Genomic DNA, 16,843 nt, shown 5'->3' on the forward strand with positions numbered 1-16,843 from the left:
AAATGAAATGTGGACTTGGAGGGAGGGATGGGGGCCTACATGTTATCAACTCAGGGGATCAGTGTTCCCCCTTAATTAATGAAACATGACTTCTCCCTGCCTCATCCCTCAGGTGCTTGGAAAACCCTGGGCTGGGAGTGGCAAAGAGTGGCACAGTGAACAGGAGATCATTGGTGAAGGGGCATTGGGCAGCCCAAACTACAGAATTCACAGCGTCTGGCTCAGGTCCAGGAACTCTTAGTAGGGTTTAAAAAATGTATTTAAAAAAAAAATTATAGGTTCACGGGAAGTTGCAAAAAATAGTACAAAGTGATCCGGTGAATTCTCCCCCCAGTCGCCCCCCATCTTACATAATTACAGTACATTATCAAATCCAGGAATTTGACATTGGTACAAATGCATGTGTATAAATCCATGCCATTTTATCACATATATAAAATCATGTAATCACCAGTGCAGTCAAGATACAGGGCTAGTCCATGACCACAAAGATCCCCCTTATTCTACCCATGTATGTCATATCACTCTCCCCATCCCTAACCCCTGGCAACCACTAATGTTTTCCATTTCTAATTTTCTCATCTTGAGAATGTTATATAAATGTCATTCCCTGTTATTGCTGAATGGTATTTCATGGTATGGATTGTTGACCTAAAAGAAATAGACTGCCAGATTATTTCTCCAGCAAAGATGGGTTTATTTGGTATCAGCAGAGAATTGCATTTTGGGGTTTGCAACCTCGGTGAGCCACGTGCAAGTCCCCAGGCAAGGGACAAATACTTACTGAAGGAAGAGGAGGTTGGGAAGGCTACAGTAAACGGAGAGTCCATGGCTTTTCATTGGCTGAGTCCTTGACAGGAACGAAGAGTTTTTTTCTTCCCTTTGGGCGTGGCTGTCATCTGGGGAGTGAGAGCTCCCCCTTCTGGATTCTATTTAATTGAGGTTTCTGTTTATTAATTTTTTACAGGATGTACCACAATGTGTTTAACCACTCAGCTACCGAGGGATATTTTGGTTGTTTCCAGTTATGGGCTATTTTTAAAAAATTTTTATTGAAGTGTAGTTGATTTACTTTAGCCTCAGATGTCCTCCTGACCTCATCGTCAGCTTTGGAATTGAAACCAAGTCTGGAGAATTGTACCTCTTTTCCAGGATCCACATGCCTCTGGATGCAAAAATAAAGAAATAAAGAAATGCTAGTAAATAAGTAAACAAACAAACAAACAAATAAATAAATGCTAGTAGGTTCCTGTGCATTGTTACTCTGTGCCCCAGCCAGTTTGGGATTTGTCTGCTCTCCCAAAAAGGCAAAGAGTAAATGGGAAAGGGCAGAAACTTAAAAATCTGACATCCTAAAGACAGTGGTCCCCTTTGACTATCATCAGTTTGCAGCCACAGAAAGGAAATAGAAGAATGTGCACTACGAAGTGACACAAGCCAGAAAGAGAAAGACACATATCATATGGTATCACTTATACGTGGAATCTAAAATATGACACAAATGAACTTATTTACAAAACTTTCTTACAAAACTTATTTACAAAACAGGCTCACAGACATAGAAAACAAATTTATGGTTACCAAAAGGGAAAGAAGGTAGGGGATAAATTAGGAGTTTGGGATTAGCAGATACAAACTGCTATAAGTAAAACAGATAAACAACAAGGTACTACTGTATAGCACAGGGAACTATATTCAGTATCCTGTAATAAACCGTAAAGGAAAAGAATATGAAAAAGAATGTATGTATGTATAACTGAATCACATTGCTGTACACTTGAAATTAAGACAACATAGTAAATCAACTATGCTTCAATAAAAAAAAGTTTTTTTAAATGAATAGAAAAGAAGAAGAATGTGGGAGAGGAGGCCTTGAGGAGGAAGTCTTGGGCACACCACACAGGACAACAGCCTTCCCTGACGCACTCGGAGGTCTGGCAGGTTATTTTTAACTGCCACATTGTAAAGTCAATGTTTGCACTTTGATAAGTGTCCTGTCCAGTGGCTTGTTCTAAACTCTGGCCTGGGAGGTGACTGGAAGAGTCTAGGAGTGGTGTGTGAGAGGGAAACCGGGTGAGTGAAATATAATAATCCTGTAGCCACCAGCCCTGATATCCCTGACAGATCGAACAATCAGTGTGCATTGTGTTCGCCTGCTTGCATCACCTGGTCATGAGTTGTTGGTGGAATTTGTGGAATGGATTGTTCTCTTGGAGTCACCCAATACCGCCAAACAGTGGGCGTACACATTCTTAGTTTTATGTAAGAGCTAATAAGGAATGTTCCATGCACCCGATCAGAAGCAGGAAGCTGGTGCCTGACTGCCTGCTGACCTGCCTTCTTCCTCTCTCTTTCTCCCCCTCCTCCTCCCCACACCCTTCCTCCTCCTCCTCCTCCCCTCCTGTCTTTAAGGAAGAAAAGAAGAGGGAGGAAGGGAAAGCAAGATAGATCCATTGCGCAGAGGTCACTGGGAGAATTATGCCACAGGTTGGAGGGAAGATAAGTATGGAAAATAAGGGATACCCTGGGGTTTTCACTTCATAGAGTTTGCTTTTATTCCTTTGTTGTTTTTTCTCACTGAATACTCTTCTAGAAAAAAGGCATTAAAGTATGAGGTAACTATTGTGAGGCCCTGCCTTACTCATACGTTCAGATTTAGGAGCTGAGAAAGTCCCCTCTCCAACTGCAACATTTCAGGGTTTTTCGGTTGCACGTAACACAAAGCCCAACTCAAACTGGGTTAAACAATAAAAGAGATAGATTGACTCAGCACGAGAAAGGTCAGAAACAGTGGTCTCAGAGTCAATTTGATTTAGTAACTTGTCAGACATCTTTTCTTTACCATCTATGGTGACAATTTCAAACTGAGACCGGCTCCATGTTTCAGTGTCCATCTCCAGAGAGAGGAGGCCAGTCCTCAGGGCTGGCTGGTCGCCTATAACCAGCCCCTCTGACCTGGGAAAAGTCATGTGCCAGCTGGCTGAGGCTTGGCTTTCCTGAACCGGTCCCTGCAGTGTGGAGGTGGGCTCACCCGGAGATGCAATCACCACGGCTGCTTCACAGTGAAGGAAGGATGGCGTGGATCCTGGGGTGACAACTGCAATGCCCACCACTACATCTTCTAGAAAGGTCCCTCTGATTCCTGCATTGAGGGTGAAAACTCCTTTAAGAGGGCATCAAGCCTCTCATCCTGAAATTTGAGATAAAATTGAAACAGTAACAGTGAATTTACATTAAAATATATTGAGAGAGTAAGTTTTTACTAACACAAATGTCAATGAGCTGAGGAGTAATTTTATTCTCTATAATTGAATTAAATTAACTCACGAGCCCTAACTTCTACTTGGTAATAGAAAACTAAATTTTTCTAATTCAAGATAAATTCAATTACTTATGGTTTAAATCCTAGCCCTTTTTTTAAAAAAAAAACACACAGGTTAGCTTTTTTTTTTTAATTTATTTATTTACTTTTGGCTGCGTTGGGTCTTCATTGCTGCGCGCCGGCTTTCTCTAGGTGCGGTGAGCAGGGGCTACTCTTCGTTGCGGTGCACGGGTTTCTCATTGCGGTGGCTTCTCTTGTTGCAGAGCACGGGCTCTAGAGCTCAAGCTCAGTAGTTGTGGCGCACGGGCTTAGTTGCTCCGCGGCATGTGGGATCTTCCCGGACCAGGGCTCGAACCCGTGTCCCCTGCATTGGCAGGCGGACTCCCAACCACTGCGCCACCAGGGAAGTGCCACAGGTTAGCATTTAAACAAACCTCCCTCCACGTGACTTCAAGCCCCCATACATACACTTAATCTTCTCAGCTCTTCTGCTGGAGAATTTGCCCCTTGCCATGGCAGTCTGCTTTGGGAGCGTTTCCTTCCCCAGAACTTTGTAGTAGCCATAGAAGAAAGAGAATAGGGTCCTTAATACACCATGGCAGGTACCAGCCTCCTGAGGGCTTTGAGGAAAGGTGCCTGACAACCCACTCCATCTAGGAGCCAGCAAGGGCGTTTCTGATCTGGGCACTACTGGGGGCACTGATTGCCCTCGCCAGTGAATCAAGACCAGCAGATGCTCTCCGAGGCTCCAGCACACCATGACGAGAGCCATCAGGATGTGACTCTAGACACAGGAAACCCAGTCCTTGAGTAAATTCTCAGTCAAGATTTTTCTTCTCTTCCCACTTTTTTTTTTTTTTTTTTAATTTTCTCCCAAAGAATGATCTTGGTTCCTGGCACTCTTATGTATGACCTTAACATTTAGGGGATGAGCACCTGAGAGGTCCTTCTTGGGAAGAGGCTCTTCTGAGCTGGCTTTGGCTTTGGGCATCTGTCCTCACTGCCACCCACTGATGATGTCTGTAGTCTACCCCTCCCTGTGGCTTCCAGGTCTATCCACTATAAGGCTGTTCTCAGTCCATTGTCTTTTTCTCAGCCAAACTCTTGCCCCATCTCAGGGAGAAGGGGAGGAGGGAAGCCATGGGAAGACGTTTGCTGCTTTTCTGAGCTGCTCTGATGCTGAAGGAAATGGAGGGGGGGCGTCCATCTCAGAGGGTCCCTCTGGCTGGACTTGCCCTGTGGCCATTGCTATTCTGGGATGGCCCTGCATGTTGCCACAGGGCTCTCTGTGAGAATGTTTCCTTGCAGGACTCTCCATTGGTATGGAGGCACAAGTCTTCCTGCTCCCAGATCCTCAAACCCTTTGGAGGGTTTCTCTCCCTCCTACCCCTGCAGTTGGACTTTCCATCAGCCATCCTGACCAATGATTTACTCTCTTGTTCTTTTTCTTGTTTTTCTTTCAGCCCAGCAAAAGCAAAGTTTCTTTGTTTTATTTTTTTAAAATCACCTCTCTGTCAAGTTTGGAGGGAGGGGCAGATTTACGTAATTTTCATTCTTTTAAATCTCTTGGTTATGGTGTAAACCCTACTGTTTAGTAGTTTTGCTCTAGGTCTGGGCATTGACTATAGTCATGTGATTTGGAACCATTTTCTCAGCTTTAACAATGCAATGGAACTTTCTCACAAACTGAACAGAATTATACTCCGTTTTATTTCTTACTGATTTTGTTCTTGGAAACACATTTGGCACAATTTCCCCTTTGCTGGGTGGGGCTCCTGATCCAATTCTCTTGAGGTGAGTAGTGATATATATAGATCAGATATTCACTTTTTTCTTCAGAGATTCTCATTTTTCACGTTGAAAAAAATGGCCTTGTCTGAAAAAGCCCCTGCTTTCAAGACAAACCGGAAGGCATTTAGTAGTAAACAAGAACTGTTTCTGTTGCCAGTAATGGGCCGGTTTTCTAAGGCACAGGTTAAGGAGGTGTTGGGTAAACATTGGGTAAAGTCTGGCTAAATACTTTTAGTGTGGGGTGTTGCAACTTTGTGTCCATGTCCCTTTTTCTGCTGGGGAATCGGCTTCATGAAGAGGCACCTCCAAGTTCTAGGCTCCTTGAACAAGGCCTAGGTCAGCTGCTGTGATGGGCAGCTCACAGCCACAGCTTGACTCTCCATCCTTCATGGTCTTGTTAATAGATACACACCTCTTGCTTCCTTCAATGCTTAACTGAGAGTAAATACCACTGAAATGGGAGGAGTTTCCTTAGGATTAAAACTTGTGTATAGTCCTGTTATCCTTAACATATTTAGTTGCTTTTCCTCTTTTCTCTGTTGACATTGAATCTAACATTCTAGGTGAGTAAGCAGTAAACACTCACAAGATGAAAAATATAACTTGGAGGAAGAAAACCCAGGGAAAGATTTTGTCTCCAGGTAGAGGGACAAAGCACATGAGATCTTTAACTTTCACACCCATACAAGCTTCTAGTCAACTGAACACAGAGCAGGGAGGACCAGACTAACAAGTAACACTCAGATGAGAAGCCCTGCTCACATTTTGCGTCTGTGTCCTGTGGACGGGGATGGTCACACGTGGGAGGCTAGATACTGACTAGCTGGTCTTTGGAGGAATATCCTCCTTATCCTCCTACCAGCTTCTCAGTGGACTCAGATGTATAAAAAGGAAAAATTGGGGCTTCCCTGGTGGCGCAGTGGTTGAGAGTCTGCCTGCTAATGCAGGGGACACGGGTTCGGGCCCTGGTCTGGGAAGATCCCACATGCCGCGGAGCAACTAGGCCCGTGAGCCACAACTACTGAGCCTGCGCGTCTGGAGCCTGTGCTCCGCAACAAGAGAGGCCGCGACAGTGAGAGGTCCGTGCACCGCGATGAAGAGTGGCCCCTGCTTGCTGCAACTAAAGAAAGCCCTCGCACAGAAATGAAGACCCAACACAGCCATAAATAAATAGATAAATAAATAAATAAAAATTTAAAAAAAAAAGTACTTAGGTCACTTCTAGGCCCAGTGAAGCTATTTAAAAAAAAAAAAAGAAAAATTGCCAGGGAATGTACTTACTTTCCCAGATTACCTGGGGTACATTAAATTAGCCTGAAGGAGTGATTCCCCCCATCTTTTTAGTGTAGTAGAGGCTGTGCTGTTTGTTTGGCTTTGCAATTTCCACCTCCAATACCCTCCCACTCAGAGTGACCATACAGTGGAATCTTCCTGCAAGGTAGCCAATGAGATTTCCATTAAAACATTAGTCAAATGGTAACCCTAAAAGCACTGAACATTCAAAATATAATCTAATAGGATAACCCAATAAAGTGAGGGTTTGGCCAATGTCCCAACACCAGCATCATAGAGGGATTCAGCTGTATTCACTCTTAAGATAAAGGCAAGTATAATCCATCCTTTGGGGATGTTTGTGAGAATTTTACAACGCCATACATATAATTTGATGGTACACTCTAGTACAGGGTAGTGATTAGGAGCCCAGTTTTTATAGTCACAGCCTTGGGTTTAAAACTCAGCTCAGGGGTGAGTGGTGGTGTGATGAATCGGGAGATTGGGATTGACATAGATACACTAATATGTATAAAATAGATAACTAACAAGAACCTGCTGTATTAAGAAAAATAAAATAAGATTAAAAAAACAAAATTAAACTCCGCTCAGCCTCATTCTTACCTCAGGCAAGATACTTAACCCTGTCCAAACTCGAGCTCTCCCTCCAGTGCACCATGAGAGGTGTACACGTGAGCCAAGAGGCTGGTCCTCTCAGCCCTCAAGGAGGTGCTGTGATGGGAAAAAGATTGGAAACACCGCCATAATCTGAGCTTCCACATCTGTCAGTCATAACTGTTTTATCCTCATGGGGTTGGTTTAAGGCTTAAATGCAGATCCCCCCGCAACGTGTTCAGTAGAGCACTTAGTGAGTGGTTAACAAATGACAGCATATCCACACGGCCCTTGCCCAGCCCTCCCATTTAGCCAGCATTTGAAAAATGTCTGAAAGGTAATTACCTCCCACTCCATTGCACAAAAAGAATACTGAAAGCCATGAGCAAGGCCATCAAAGAAATAATTCCTTTCCAGGAAGGTCAATGTTGATGGCCATTGGAACCAACCCCCGCTCTCTCCATCAACTTGCTCTTGAAAGCTTCCTTCTTTTACAGTAAGTAGCTGGAAAGTATAAACACTTCAACCTCCTGTTGCATTGGGAATAAAATAATTTCCTCAAATATGAGAGTCTGCTGCAGTTGATTTTTTTTTCTTTTTTTAAAATTAATTAATTAATTTTTATTTTTGGCTGTGTTGGGTCTTCGTTTCTGTGCGAGGGCTTTCTCTAGTTGCAGCGAGCGGGGGCCACTCTTCATCGCGGTGCGCGGACCTCTCACTGTCGCGGCCTCTCTTGTTGCAGAGCACAGGCTCCAGACGCGCAGGCTCAGCAATTGTGGCTCACGGGCCTAGTCGCTCCGCGGCATGTGGGATCTTCCCAGACCAGGGCCCGAACCCGTGTCGCCTGCATTAGCAGGCAGACTCTCAACCACTGCGCCACCAGGGAAGCCCTGCAGTTGATTTTTAATACACAGGAAGAATTAGAGCCAGGCTTTATCTTTCCTCATATAGCAGGTCTTGATGAGCTATCGTTTTGTTTTGTTTTACTTATGGACAACTTATAAGAATTTACTTCACTATTCTGTGCTGACTGCAGGGGTATTATTAGGGTCAGAGAGGTGGCAAGTCTATCTATAAAAGGCAGAAGTAAAGTTCACTTGAAATGGACACTTTATAAACCTAAGGGAGGTTTAGTGATTTCCCAGAGAAACCCAAAGCAGATGTCACTGGAGTCAGAAACCCTTGTTCCCATGACTCTAAAGCCTGTTTTCAGGCTGCTCCCATTGGCTCCAAGAGGCTGGCTTCTCCAGTAACTCAGCAGATAGGTGACTGTGGGCAAAAGACAGAGGCGAAGAGTCTCTGGGCATCACCTTAAAGAACACTGCTGTCGGGCTTCCCTGGTGGCGCAGTGGTTGAGAATCTGCCTGCCAATGCAGGGGCCACGGGTTCGAGCCCTGGTCTGGGAAGATCCCACCTGCCGCGGAGCGACTAGGCCCGTGAGCCACAATTGCTGAGCCTGCGCGTCTGGAGCCTGTGCTCTGCAACGGGAGAGGCCACGATAGTGAGAGGCCCGCGCACTGCGATGAAGAGTGGCCCCCGCTTGCTGCAACTAGAGAAAGCCCTCGCACAGAAACGAAGACCCAACACACCCAAAAATTAATTAATTAATTAATTAATTTAAAGGGAAAAAAAAAAAAAAAGAACACTGTTGTGGAAAAGCCAAGAGTGAGCTCACAACTGGGGCAGGATGTTTAAAAGTAACACACCCTGCACAGGTTTTGTATTTAAAAAACAAAGTGATAAGCATATAAAACCAAGACCTCTCTTCTTGACCCAATTGGCTGCTTGAATGTAAAAAATAATAACCCAATATACGCACTTAATTGTTTTAAAAGCAGTTTGCACACAATCTGGGAAGCTGTCAGTTAAGTGGCAGTTAAGCGAGTCTTACTTTAGCCAAGTTTTATTTTTGCAAATGCAGACCACACTCCTGTGTCTGGGTAGTTAGTGTCTTACAGCAGAGATGGGAATCTGGAGACTGCTTTTCTAATGCCTACTCTGCAACTGTTTAGCTCTATGGCCCTGGGGAAAATGAAGAAAATCTTGCATCATTATCCACCTATAATATTATTACTTATAAGGTTCAAGTGTCCATGGAGTGAAATTCAGAGACCTGGGGATCCAGTCAAGGAGATTATGCATAGAAAGACCTGGCCCAGTGTGTGGTATGCAGTAGGTGCACCATAGGATAGTCTTCTGGTGTGAGCGTAGAGCACAGAGTCCCAGGATTTCAGAGCTGGGTGGTGCCTTAGAGGTTATTCCATCTTCATTTGTCTTTGCTTGTCTACTCTGACCCATTGTGCATTGATTTTATAGATTAAACGCTCATGAACTAATCTATTTCTTGCATTTCTAAGCTATTGGGGGTAAGGCATGACCCTCATTGGAGCTCCCAAGTTCAAATATGTGTGCTTACTGTGGTCACAGCACGTACCACATGGCAGAGGAATTGTCTTTTTAGTTGTCTCTTTCCCCTTGGCTGAGAATTCCTTGCCATATGGGGTGTCTCACTATTGGAGCCTCTATCTCCCTGGGACCTAGCAAAACTTCTGACGCAAAGCAGACGCTCAATAACTGTTTATTGTTGTCATTGTTGGTTGAAACGTAAAGAAAGATGTAGCCCAAGCCAATTGAATTTAGACTTACCTGGAGAGACAGTAAGTTGGTAGAAGAGTGGTTTCCTCATGGAGCCTAGACAACAATGGGACACCCAAGGGCAACTTGTCACTGTTACCCCGCAGGGATGGTCAGCATTGTTAGCCCGTAGTTTCTTATGATGGTCACAAGAGAAGTGCAATCTCTGATGGGTGCTCTGCCCATTGTCCTGGGTCTTTGTGCCCTAAAGCCAGTCCTGGCTGACCCCTGCAGGCTTCACTTCTCAGTCTTCCCAGTCAGCTGGCTTCTGGCAGGGTGTAGCCAATGGGAGATGGATACTTGGATTGGATGGTGGGAGGAAGGCAGAGTCAAGGTCCTGTCTCTTGATCTGAGACAAGTGTCTGTGACAATGTTTTGTCTTTTCCATTAGATCCTGCCTGCCTTGGTTCCACTGGGCAGACCCCCTGCCCCCTGGGACTGGGGGTGGGTGTAGTGGCTTCCCGTTGTGCCTGGGGAGCTCATCCTTTACCTACACAACCAATTCCCTGTGTTCCATTCTCTCTGTTTTAAATACTTAGAGTGATTTCCGTTTTCCTAGATTGACTCTGATACGTGAACCATTCTAGCTTCCCACAACTGGCAAGAAATCCATCCAGCAACATGTATTGAACACTTATTTTATGCCACAAACTGTGCTAGGCGCTCAGGACACAAAAATGAGTAAGGTGTCGTTCCTGCCCTGGAGGAGCTTACAGTCTGATGGAGGAGACGGACATATAAGCTAAGAATCTATGAGGCAGTGAAACAAATTTACTAATGACATTTACGAAGTTCACAGTGGTACATGAGCCTGGAGGGAGACATGACTAACTTGTAGGAAGGGTAAGTCAAGCGGGGAGGGTTTTAAAGAGAAAGTAGTTTCATATAGTGTTAAGACATTATACAGGTTCCGGAAACTGCTAGATTCAAATCCTGCCTCTAACAATTTATTAACTATTGGACTGGAAACAAATGGGTTTTTTTATGTCTCGATGCCTCATTATGTCTCGATGTCCTTATTGGTTAAACACGAGTAATAATAATAAATACACCATAGTGCTACGTGAAGATTAAACGTCTTAATAGATATAAAGCATTTAGTCCAGTGCCTAACTCATAGCAAGTCCTAAAAAGTATCAGCTATCACCATGATTATTTTTGCTTGAACAGCGAGGGAAGTGTACGTGTTCAGCTGCCAATACAGTACCTGGCACACAGTAGGTGCTCAAACGATATTGAGTGACTCAACGAATGAATGGACTAAATAAAAAATGGATGAATGAGTTTACTAAGCAAATGGTGAGGGATGGGAAGAAGGGCATTCCAGGCACTGGGCAAAAGCTTGGTGGCTTGGAACATCACAAGTCTGGTTGTTTTGAATATATGTGTCAGTCTTTTATGAGTTTGATTCATATGAGGTTTTCTCCTCTGAACTCACCTCTGGCTGCAATGACCAAATCAAGGTCCTGGCCTGCAAAGTTGAACCATCTCCTTCCCCTTTCCAAAGGTTCTTCTTTTCAGAGTCAATAAAAACATTCAAGGAAGGCAGTCCTGAACTGGATGTGGTGGTGAGAATAGGGCTGCCAGATGTAGGAAACAAATATACTGGACTTTGAGCTAAATTTGAATTTCAGATAAACAACAAATAATGTCTACACATTAAGACAGTTGTTTTGAAGTCTGTGCCATGAACACACAGTCCATGACCCATCAACATGTTTCTAAAAGGAAAAATTGGCCCTTAATATGACACATGCTCCACTGTCCTTGTTTCAATTTCCTCCTTGGGGACCATGGAAAAGATTTACTCTCTGGCCCAAGTTTTATATAATTCAAGAACCCTATAGCAAGTGGCCTAGGAGGTTTCCAGGTACAGGTCAATATCCTCTCCCCACAGAAGACCATCCTAGTCCTGCCTGGCCTCAGTGACTTCTCTCTGGTCTGAACACACACACTGCATTGCCTGTTTCTAATTCATGTTTGTTTGTTTGTTTTTAATTTTATTTATTTATTTATTGGCTGTGTTGGGTCTTCATTGCTGCATGCGGGCTTTCTCTAGTTGTGGCTAGCGGGGGCTGCTCTTCGTTGCGATGTGTGGGCTTCTCATTGCGGTGGCTTCTCTTGTTGCAGAGCACAGGCTCTAGGTGCACGGGCTTCAGTAGTTGCGGCACGCGGGCTCAGTAGTTGTGGCTTGCGGGCTCTAGAGTGCAGGCTCAGTAGTTGTGGCACACGGGCTTAGTTGCTCCGCAGCATGTGGGATCTTCCCGGACCAGGGCTGGAACCCGTGTCCCCTGCCTTGGCAGGTGGATTCTTAACCACTGCACCACCAGGGAAGCCCTCTAATTCATGTTTGACACTTGGATATACTACCCACCTTGCAATGCTGGTTATCTTTCTCTTTTATAGGCCTTTCATTTTCAACTAGATCACAAGGGAGTGAAAATCAAATGTTTTTGTATGTTCTGAGCCCAGGACAGAGCAGTTGCTCTCTCTCTCTGTCTCTCTCTGTCTCTCTCTCTCTCTCTCTCTCTCTCTATATATATATATAGACCAGTACATGTAGAAAGAAATTAATATTTTCATTGGATGTTGCCAGCCATCGGAAGGTGTGTTGCCTAATGGATTTGGAGTTAAACTGAGTCTGAATTCCCCATATTTAATACTGGACTTTGGGGCAAATTATTTCACATTCCTCCTTTGTAAAATGGGTGCAATACTAACTGACCTCTCAAGATTGTTATTTGTGTTAAATTGATTAACTTTAGATTAATTAGTACCTGGGAAGCGTTTCCAACTGGAAGTTATCGTTATATTGATGGCAGTTTGGTTTTTTTTTGGCCGCACCTCAGGGCATGCAGGATCTTAGTTCCCCAAGCAGGGGTTGCACCCGTGTCCCCTGCAGTGGAAGCACAGAGTCCTAACCACTAGACCACCAGAGAAGTCCCTATTGATGGCAATTAATAAAACTTAGGGGACTGCTCCATAATATCCTGACCACCATTTAATTTCCAAACTTCAACTGTCGGAGATAACCAGAAAGGATAAGACATTTTAAATCGGCTATTTTATTGAGCTGATTTAGTGTTTATAGAAAACTGGCCTACAATAGAAACCGGCCTCTCACTGATGGGTCATGGTCATTTAATGAATAACCCATCGCCATTAAATCAGCAGGGAGAGGTTGACCAGGAGGCACGGCACAAACAATTCCGTATAAGTCTCTTGGTTGTCGCTGCTCCCCCCGCATTCATCTCCATCCTCACAGCACAGTTTTTGAGTGATTGAAGTTAGTTTGAGCAAGGATTCCAAACAGGGAAAAGCAAATACATAAGTCAGAGGTCAGGGGAAAAGAACAGGCCGGGGCAAGGAAGAAATGCCAAGCTGATAACTGAAAGATAATGAATGTGGGGATGGGTTACGGCAGCATAGTAACAGGGGGAGCCGGACACCCCAAGCTTCCTTAGGCATCTGTGTGAGACCCAGGCTTACAACTCATCGTTAAAGGTCTACGGAGCGTGGATTTCTAAATATTTGGGCCACCCAGCATGGACTTTTGGAAATGGCACTGTTGAGTAAAGCCATTAACAAATTACTTTCCTTCCATTTCCTTCACTGACAGGACCTTCTGTTTATGCCTCCTTAGCAACTGGAAGGAGTGAATTTGCTGACAAGCATCTGGGTGCAGTGGGCCACTCGATGGAATTTTTATCATGCAAAAGTGATCCCAGATGATTACTTGAGAGATTGCCAGGAATCTCTGGAATCTAATTAACCCACAGTTGAGCACACAGAAGAAGTTTCATTTTAGGGTAGAGTCAAGGTGAAGAATTTGTAAAAATAAGCCATATTGATTTCCTTACTATTGCAAATATTTGAATTTTGTAATGGGCATCCATTCCCAGCTTGTTCTCTACTAAATAGGAAGCTGGATATCTGTGATGTCGTGGGCCAAGGATAGGTTTTGAGGTTCGATTTTTGATTGGATACCAAGCTCTACCATTTACTAGAGATTTGTTAGGGTTATGACTTAATGCCCCTGTACCTTTGTTATCTCATCTGTAAAATGGATATATAATCATCCTCATCCTGGAGGTTGAGGATTAAGCCAAATAATAAGCAACTAGACCCTGGCCTTTAGGAGAACCTCAAAGTTTAAATATCCTTTTTCTTTTCTCTTCTTTCTCTTATTCCAACCTCCTCTAACCCTGCCCCAGCAATTTTCTGATTTGGAAAATCAGAATCAGTTTAGGCTTTGCTAAACTTCTGAAAAAATGCAGGAGACCTGAAGGAGGAGAGGGAGCAAACCGTGTGGCTGCCTGGTCTTTGCATCGAGACTTTGAATCAAGTGCAAAGACCATGTAGTAGATGTGTTCTTGGACAGTTCAGGGAATCTCAGCAAAGCCAGGGTGGCTGAGGTAGAGTAACCCCAAGGGAGAGTGATAAAAGAAAGGTCAAGGAGATACAGAGGGGCAGGTTGTAGGATTGCATAAGGCCTTGAAGGCCATTAAGAGGACTTGAGCTTTTACTCTAAGTGGGTTGGGAAGCCATTAGATGGTGCTACGCTGAAGAGTGACATGTTTGACTTAATTTTAAAATGATCACTCTGGCTGCTGTGCTGAAAATACATTATGGGACATATATTAAATCACCGCATTGTACACGTTAAACTTACGTATGTTGTATGTCAGTAATATCTCGATAAAGCTGGGAAAAATTAAAAAGAAAGGAAGGAAGAAAATACTTTATGGAGTAGGGATGTGGAATCAGTAGACGGGGCACAAGGGCAGAAACAGGAGCACCAGTTAGGATCCCACTAAATATCCAGGTGAAAGATGGTGGCAGGTCAGAGCAGGTCAGTAGCAGTGTAGGTGGTGAGAAGTGGTCAGATTGTGAACATATTTTTGAGGTAGTAATTTAGGCTTTGCTGATAGATTCAGCGTCTAATGTGAAAGAGAATTCTTAAGGTTTTTGGTCTGAGAAATTGGAAGATGGTGATGCTATTTGCCATAAAAGAGGTTCAGGGGGAACACCAGGAGCTTAATTTTACCCTTGTAAAATTTGAGATGCCAAATAAATATCCAACAGCAGGCAATTAGATATATGAGCCCGCAAAACAGAAATAGAGACACAGACGTAGAGAACAAACGTATGGATACCAAGGGGGGAAAGAGGTGGTGGTGGGATGAATTGGGAGATTGGGATTGACATATATACACTATTGATACTATGTATAAAATAGATAACTAATGAGAACCTACTGTATAGCTCAGGGAACTCTACTCAGTGCTCTGTGGTGACCTAAAGGAAAGGAAATCCAAAAAAGAGGGGATATATGTATACAGAGAGCTGATTCACTTTGCTGTACAGTAGAAACTAACACAACATTGTAAAGCAACTATGCCCCAATACAAATTAATTATTAAAAAAAAAAATATGAGCCTGAAGTTCAGATGAGATGCAGGCTATAGAGAGAAAAGGGAATATAGCTGGAGGAAGATGTAGGATTGGAAGGTTGCTTTTTTTAACATGGGAGAAATAATAGAATGTTTTTCAGTAATGAGAATAATCCAATAGAGTGGGAAAATGTGCTAATGCCTGAGAGGGGACAATGGTTGGAATAGAGCTTATGAGTAGGTGATAAAGGATGGGATCTTGGGCACAAAAGGGACCATCGCTATAGCTGGTCCAGCCCTAGCAACAAAAAAGATGATAAAGTAAATAGAGAAGTCCATGTGGAGGTATGAGTTTGGGGCATTGTCTTCTGATTGCATCCCTTTTCTTGGTGAAATAGGAAGCAAAGTCAGTGTGAGGTTGGTGGTGAAGGGTTGAAGTTGACAAAGCTATGAAATTGACCAGGGAAGTGGAAGAAAGAATGGCTTTGGGGATTGTCGAGTGAATGGGTTTAGCATTGCCAGGTAGCATTAAGGGCTGACTTGAGGTTGAAGGTCGTGGATTTAAACTGAGACCAGCTACTTTCAACTGTGCAGATAAAAGTGTGGTGTAGATGGGGAGCTTGATTCTACCAAGTCTGGGGTTTTGCCAGGTGAGTATGAGGAAGAAAGAGAAGAGCAAAAGAGTTGATGGTTTATGAAAATGACTGACTATAATGACAGTCCATGGACATTAAGATGGATAAGGAAGGAAGTGAGCACTTCCTTGAAATGGGTGAGAAACAGTGAAAGAGCCATAGGAACAATGAATGGAATCAAAAAACTGCTGGAGTCAAAGTATTAGAACAAATGAACTGAAAAGAGAGGAGAGGGAATGCAAATCGAAACCACACGAGATATCATTTCATACCCACCAGGATGTCTGTAATAACAGAGACAAACAATAAGTGTTGAGGAGGATGTAGAAAAGTTGGAACCCTCATTCACAGCTGATGGGATTATAAAATAGTGCAGTGACTTTGGAAAACAGTCTAGCAGTTCCTCAAAATGTTAAACATAGGTTACCATATGACCCGACAATTCCACTCCTAGGCACAGACCCAAGAGGAATGAATGCATACATCACATAAAAAGTTTTACACAAATGTTTATTGCAGCATTATTCATAATAGCCCTAAAGTGGAAATAACCCAAATGTCTATCAACTGGTGAATAGATAAATAGAGTATTATTTGGCAATAAAAAGGAATGAAGTTCTGATACTTCATTCTGCTACAATTTGTATAAACCTTGAAAACATGCTAAGTGAAAGGAACTAGGCACAAAAGACCATGTATTGTATGATATGAAATATTCAAAATACACAAATAAATAGAGACACCAAGTAGATTGGTGGTTGCCTAGACTGGGACCAATGGGAGAATTGGGGAATTAGGGGTGGTGGTGGTGAAGGCTAATAGGTATGGTGTTTTTTGGGGGGAGGTGATTAAAATATTCTAAAGTTGATTGTGGTAATAGTTGTACAACTCTTTGAATACACTACATTGAATTGATCACTTTAAAAGACTGAATTTTATAGTATATGAATTACATGTCAATAAAGCTGTTACAAAAAAAAAAAAAAGATAGGAGGAGGTGGTCAGAGAGTGGGATGCTTGAAATTGGGATTATGGAGGGTTTGCACATAGGTAATGACACAGCTAGGGTCTGACTGTAGAAGCGAGTAGCCACGATGGCTTGGAGGAGGGAGTTAAGGAGGACAGAGGATCATCTGAGGTTATGGGCATCGTGTGTTCTGGTAGGAGTAATGTTGGTGAGA

At 43.4% G+C, this 16,843-nt stretch overlaps 1 long non-coding RNA gene and 1 other non-coding gene across 2 annotated transcripts in view; both read right to left on the bottom strand.

Annotated features, from left to right (window-relative positions):
- Window positions 1–687: 687 nt before the first annotated feature.
- The window catches only part of LOC133092707 (uncharacterized), a 36,209-nt gene continuing 20,053 nt past the window's right edge, over window positions 688–16,843 (bottom strand). Inside the window, exons 2-3 of the long non-coding RNA XR_009701115.1 lie at window positions 3,032–3,190; window positions 688–1,165 (exon numbers count right to left, since the gene is read on the bottom strand). This is a non-coding gene — a long non-coding RNA (uncharacterized LOC133092707). The remainder of the gene's footprint in view (window positions 1,166–3,031; window positions 3,191–16,843) is intronic.
- On the bottom strand, window positions 3,990–4,117 carry LOC133092812 (small nucleolar RNA SNORA3/SNORA45 family). Its single transcript, XR_009701167.1, has one exon. It is a non-coding gene; the product is annotated as a small nucleolar RNA SNORA3/SNORA45 family (small nucleolar RNA).

This window comes from Eubalaena glacialis, chromosome 5 (genome assembly GCF_028564815.1).
Source record: "Eubalaena glacialis isolate mEubGla1 chromosome 5, mEubGla1.1.hap2.+ XY, whole genome shotgun sequence".
Classification (NCBI taxonomy): domain Eukaryota; kingdom Metazoa; phylum Chordata; class Mammalia; order Artiodactyla; family Balaenidae; genus Eubalaena; species Eubalaena glacialis.